Genomic DNA, 6,915 nt, shown 5'->3' with positions numbered 1-6,915 from the left:
ACGTCACCTTGTCTTCCCTGCCGGACCCTCTCCGATGGTCAACCTGGTTCGAGCTCCAAGCAGACCCTGTTGAAGGTTTACCAAACCCAGGCTCATAACAGCTGCTAAGCATGAGGTCATGGGATCAAATTCCGGCCACGGTGGCCGCATTTCGATTGGGGCGAAATGCAGAAAACACCCGTGTACTTAAGATTTACGTGCACATTAAAGAACCCCAGGTGGTCCAAATCAATCCAGAGCCCCCACTTTTGCGTGCCTCATAATCAGATGGTGGTTTTGGCAAGTAAAACCCCATAATGTAATGTGGTAGCTATACTTCATTGAGTATACATTAGGCGCAGTTCTGCAAAAAACTTTTTGTTCTATCTGTTCTTGGTGTAGAGATATCGAGGTTTGAATATTGGGTAAAGCCCAAAATTTGCGTTTTTAGAAAAGTACAAAAAACAAACAGCATTAAATATGAGGGGACATGGCATCCAGAACAAACATTTTTTGGTATTTGCTCTAGACACATGAAACTTTCAAGACACATCTAATCTTGTGTGCTGATTACAAATAGTCAAACATTAATATAAAGTACCTCGATTTAACGGAATTCACAATGTAACAAACTATTTTCATTTCCCAATCTTTGTTCCATGGAAAACCGTGTATTTTTTTCGCGATTTAACGAAAGTAATTTCGTGACACGGTTTCGATTTAACCAAGTTTTCAGCCATTTCAAGCATGTACTACTTGGCACCTTTATGGCTAGTAAATCTAGCCAAGAACTATAAAAATGTCGGCCGAGGCCTACGTTATTTCAAGTGTCCTTCCGCATGAAAAGTTTGAGCGGCAAAAACGCCATCAAAGCGCGCCGGGACGCAGTAGGTGGGAAACGCCGCTGCGCCATTTGTCGCGTTGGTAAACAAGTTGCCGAGGCGGGGCGTGCGGCAGCTAGCAGCGCTCGGAAAAACACGAGAGCTGACGATTCCTTCCGCGCAAGTGGGATTGGGAGGGAGTGAACACGCGTGATCAAGCACGCGCTAGAGGAGGGGGCAGAAACGCGCGCCTATCTGCCTTCTCCTCGCGCACGACCATGCGCGAGACATGCGCCGTATCTTGGAGGTAATCTCTCTGCTGCAAGTGCAAACGCCGAGCCGAAAGTAGGGTGGCTAGTGGCTACCGAAACGGTTCGTGCCTTGGTACGCATTGGATTCCCGCGTGTCTAGTGTTGGTGGTCACGCAATGATAAGTTTCCGAGACACGGTGAGAAGCATTCGCATGCGTTGCGACAGAGAGTTTGTGGTCATTGAGTGATATCTGTTAATGTATGCCTGAGCGCGCGCGACACTGATAAAACTATGAACCTTACTTCGTGTAGTTCTTTGTTTTCATGCTCAGGACGAATATCCATATCTACTTACACTCTCGTTTTTAGTTTGTAGGCGCCGGCTGCAGGCACTAAGCGTTGTTTACGGCGCTGCGCGACACTATACACGCAAATGTCGGACGCCGCGAGCCACGTCGATGCATTGCTCTCGGCACGATCTACACCGCATGCGCTGGCACTCATAACCCCACTATTATGGCCCGACCTTCCTGAGACGATTTGTTTATAAGTGCTTACTAACAAGATACTATCCACCAGGAATACTCTGGGAATATTTTACTGCTGAAACTTTAAAACCTCAAATGAACTAAATTTGCAATTTAACGAAGTTTTTCGCTACAAGTACAACTTCGTTATATTGAGGTCCGACTGTATGCAATTAGTTAGTTTTTTTAAGTCAATAAAAAAAGTAGTTGCAATTCTTTTTGTGATAAAATTTTGGATGTGACTTGCAAAAAATGTACTGCACCAAGATAGCTAAAAGTAAGCAAGTAAGTTCCTGGATGTTTAAAGACTGCAAGTTAGCATTTTGATGTTTCTATCTATACTTTAGCCGAAGTGTTGAAATTATAATGTTGCAGCTTTACAAATGTGAATTCTTGTTGGCGATTTCTACAAGAGTACAAAATATTGCAGCGTCCCAAGACACTATATCATAATTGAACGAGCGTGGTTGCTTGGGCTAGTTGGTAATTCATGGTAAAAAAACTACGTACAGCGCGAAAGTACAATCCACGCGCTCCGTAGATTCCGCAGCCGCTGCGAGATGCCGCAACACGCCCGCTCGCTATCGAAAAGCCCTTGAAAGTTTGTGCTCGGATGGGGCTCCCTGCGTTATGTGACTCCAGGTGCAAGGGCGTTGCCACGAAATCCAGCCCGAGTTCGCAATGTTCGCAAAATCTAGAATGATTCCCGGCGCTGGTGGTTGTTTTGGTCGGCGGTGCATGCCAGCACGAAAAAATTTCGGAGGGCCCCCCCCCCTCGGCTACGCCCCTGGACTGCACTGATATTTATGATCCTGGCTATTGGGACACACTGCATGGTGCAATGACATCAGTTTACTTTGTGCCACTATAGCTTTTTGAGAAGTCCAACAAAACTGCATGAATAACTTAATTCAATGAATGAAGACACCAGAATCGTTATTTCAGTCCTCGCAGTAAAAAGTACACACACAAGTACCTAAATTTTATTTTTAATAAGAAAAAATGTGTGGTTTAAAGATGTAATCTGATGTTGAGACACTGCAGTTCTACAAGTCTTATAGGAACAAGTCACTTATAAAGACACCGGTTTTAACAATATATCGGTTATAATAATGAGAGGCTGCTGCACCGTCAACTTTTGTATGTTTTCTATGGTGAAATAACCTGCTTACTACAATGCCCCCATGCCACATTACCAGTTATAGTGAAGTCTCATTACTGGGTGCAGGGGCGGATCCAGGTTTTTTCTGAGGGGGGGGTCAGCTTCTGTCAATGATGATGATAGTAGCCTTTCTTATTTACCGAAATTTACCGTTTTTGCTCACGATAAACCCGCGTTTTATACGGCTAGAGCAACACCTGTAGCCCTCCGTGGTGGCTCAGAAGCTCAGGCGTTGAGCACCCGATCGCGGGATCAAATCCCGGCCGCGGCGGCCGCATTTCGATGGAGGCGAAATGCAAAAACGCCCGTGTTCTTGCGTTACGGTGTCTAGAAGGGTACTTGCGTTGTAGTGCAGGTTAAAGAACCCCAGGTGGTCAAAATTAATCCGGAGCCTTCCGACGGCGTGCCTCATAATCAGAATTGGTTTTGGCACGTAAAACCCCAGAAAGAGGAAGAAGACCTGTAGCGAAGCCAGGTATCGGTTTCTCCGAGCTTATAGGAAAAGGACCTTACCCAATACAGCCATGCGCTTGGCGGCTGCGCCTGATAATACAGGGTGTTCAAAACTAAGCTTTATGGTTTTCTTAAAATTAGGCACGCGAAGACCACCTGTGCAAATAAGTTATATGGCTAAGGGGGCACTAAGTGAGATGATAATTATCGCTGTGAGCAGCCCAATTAACTAAAATTGAACAATTATTTTTGGTTGACTGCAGTAAGTGGGTATATTTGTATTGAAAACTTAGATACAGTCGTGTTTCTAAACAGTATCAGTCGGAAGAAGTATTCTAGCGTGTCCGTGCTCCGAGATATCCGACTCCAAATTTCAATTGTCGTACTGCGCAGAATAATCGAGTCGACGAGAGAGCGGTTTATGCTTTGTGTTGCTGTGGAAGGGAGGCATTTTGAACATTTTTAGGGCATTGACATCTTGATGGGTGAAGTGTTGTCATGAGATTTGTGCATGACAACACCAAACTTAAAGCGGCAGTATGAAATATTCGTTAGCATAGCTAAAAAGGTTTCTGCTGTTGATGGTGCAGTTGTTGGTCTTGATTTCAATAAAACTTACAATACTTGGGAATCAGCAGTCACTTTATTTGCGTAGCCCATGCAAGGACCATGCCCGGTCGTCTAGTCACATTTACGCTCGCTCACTGCCCTCCGGCTTCTCCGCTCGCGCCAATATCTCGGCCTGGCAGCTGCCGCCATCTTTACAGGCTGCGCGGTCGCGTGTTGCGACAGCGGTTATGGATTCTTAGATTTTTTTTTTAAATTTCGCCAGCCGTGAGGGGAAGGTGGACAGTTATTATCTTTGCCAATGCCTCCGCCCCGTTGTCAGACTAAACGCCGCACGCAACAGCCGCGTCATATCAGGGAGGAGCTTTGCGCGACAAATTGTGACTCTGCATTGTGTTACTTAGGACGGAACGTTCAGACTATGCAACACGAGAACGCCTTCGCGGACTTCATGACAGTGCCCACAGAAACAGTTCTGTTTTGTGTGCGTGTGTGATTTTCTTGTTTCCTTCCTTTTTGTTTATTCTTTATTTTCACTTATTTTTCTCTCTCTCTCTCCTTTCGCATCCCTTTACCCCTCCCCCGGTACAGGGTAGCCAACCGGAGATAACCTCTGGTTAACCTCCCTGTCTTTCCTTTACCTTTTTCTCTCTCTCTCTTTGCGCCGATCATCACTCTCTTGCATGCGTAATCATGCGAACGACAATTAAAATTTGGAGTTGTATATCTCGGAGCACAGACACGCTAGAAGAATTCTTCCAAGTGAAACTGTGTAGACACACGACTGCCTCTAACTTTTGAATACAAACATACGCACTTACTGCAGTCAATAAAAAGTTAATTATTCAATTTTGGTTAATTGGGCTGCTGACAGCGATAATTATCATCTCACTTTGTGTCCGCCAGGCCACATAACTTATTTGCGCAGGTGGTCTGCATGTGCCTCCCAGAGCATAATTTTAAGAAAGCCATAAAGCTGAATTTTGAACACCTGGTATATCTAGCCTGTATTGTTTCTTAAAATAAAATTTGGGATGATGTGTTGCAGGTTCGTTATAAATGCGTAAGCGCGGGTCCGTCTTTGGAGTTCTGCTGGGGCACCTTGATTTCCTTAAGGAGATTCTTTGTGTTCGGCTGAGACACCTTCGTTTGCATTGGAGCTCCAACGCGGCAACCACTATGCTGGTTGTTTATGATATGCGAATCACCGCGTATGAAGACTCACGACGCCACCTACAAGAATAACGATGTGGCGTAGTAGCTGAGAGCGCAAGCCAGCATCTTCATGTTTTGTTTCCCACGCGACGTCATTCTTTTACACAAGGCGCGCCTCTGCTCCCGTTTCTCTAACCATGCGACGCCATCCTAGGCCCGCGCGCTGGCGTTGGCCGCTGACATCACGCTCCTCCACTTCGCAGCCGCGGCTCGAGGCTTCGCCCCGCTTCGCGAAAACGCCCACTCGGGTAAACGGATCCGGCGGGTTTGAGCCTCCTATGCTTAATGTACGACAATAAAACTGCGAAGTTACAATGAAAAACTTGTAGTGTACGAACGGTACTGTGCTCGTACTCGATATTGTCAACGTGTAACTGTGATCACAATGAGTGCTACAGTTAAAAAAAAAAAAGTTGCCTATGCGTAGTTCTTAGTTTAGCTGTTAGTTGTTATTATTTATATATGAACACTTCAGCAAGAGATCTCTTTCATTAAGCAGGTTGGTCGCGGAACCGATGACAGCCAAGGAGGCAACCGTTGACACCCCGAAGGGGAACTAAGTTAATCAGGTGCGAAGGCGCTCGCGCGCACATCGGCGTGCTTGGCAAAAGGGACGTCCCCTCGTTCATTTGACGCCACCGAGGCACGGCAGGCGCCAGGAGGTCCAAGGTGTTCATGAGAAAAAATAACTACGGCAACTTCGCGACACCACACTCCTACGGAATACAACTAAGCTTGTGAGCGAGCTAGCTTTACTTCTACATGGCTGATACCACTGGTACTCGCGAAAAATACTTTTGAAGAATACCGGTAGCCATATTCTTTTTTTTTTTTTTTGCGACAGGGACATCCCCCTGTCAGCGAGGGGGCGATGCAGAAATCTGAGGGGGGGGGGGGGGGTCAGGACATCCGGACATCCCCCCTGGATCCGCGCCTGACTGGGTGTCCGTGCCAAAAGGTAATGGAATGCGAAATCCTTGAAAAGAAAAAGAAATTTGATCCGTTGCATGCTGCTGTGTGCTGTTTTCCTGCCATTGTGGCATCGCCAGCCTCGCGCGCCTCTCCCCCTTCCACCCCTCCGAACAATGGACCGCGCCAACTGCACACTGATAGCGCTGATAGTGCTTGGGCACTCCTTCCAGAATGCTCACTGGCCCTTCATTCTGCGCAGTTCTGCCAATGGATTAAGTCGCTCGTGCTTGTCTTTGTTGGTTGCGTCGAAGTCGTTCCTGCCCCACGTGTTTTCTCAGCCTCGCTCGACTCACTGCCAAAACAGAAGATGGCTGATCTGCCCGCTGATCATCGGCAATGCACGACGTTGCTGGTGAAAAGAAAGCATACTGATATTGATTTGGAAACGAAGTGCTTCTAACCGATGAGACGATCGTAGCGAACATGCTTGCATTGGATAGCGACGAGCACAGTGATGGACTGAGGGACTTTTCGCTGTACTACATGGAGCACCTGGATGTCTCAGAGAAGGATGTCGGCAAGCTTCACGCAAAGCAAGCAAAGCTGACGGACATGGGGTTTTCTCGTGCAAGCCAGTGAGAAGTACGTGGCAAAATGCTTGTGGCGATCTCGCCCCAGCGAAAGGATTTCTCAAGCTGAGAGGCTGCCGCGGCAACCTTCTCGCATTTTTAAAAGGCCCCTTTTTGAGGCCACCAAGCAATGCCTCGGCGGAGCTCGCATGTCACTTGTCGCCCGTAACTTCGTTTGCAGTTGTTATAGCAGTGCCATTCTTGAACGCCGACAGCAGCGGCTTGTTACACGCGATCGGAGCGCGCAGGAAGCAGTTAAACGAGTCTACACAATCAGGAGCCGCATGGAGGAATGTGGTGGGGGAGGGGCACTGGTCTCTCCGCCATTATAGTTTTCTCACAACAGCTCTGCCATCCCCCTATTAAAAAAATTTTTTTTAATGCAACCCGGTTATAACA

At 47.0% G+C, this 6,915-nt stretch overlaps 1 long non-coding RNA gene across 1 annotated transcript in view; it reads left to right on the top strand.

The window, feature by feature from the left end:
- LOC125940209 (uncharacterized) overlaps positions 1 to 6,915 on the top strand; it is a 174,443-nt gene that overhangs the window by 41,544 nt on the left and 125,984 nt on the right. The window lies entirely within an intron of this gene.

Source organism: Dermacentor silvarum, chromosome 1 (assembly GCF_013339745.2).
Source record: "Dermacentor silvarum isolate Dsil-2018 chromosome 1, BIME_Dsil_1.4, whole genome shotgun sequence".
NCBI lineage: Eukaryota > Metazoa > Arthropoda > Arachnida > Ixodida > Ixodidae > Dermacentor > Dermacentor silvarum.
Note: the sequence above shows the minus strand (reverse complement) of the source record. Positions and strands in the feature narration are given on the sequence as shown.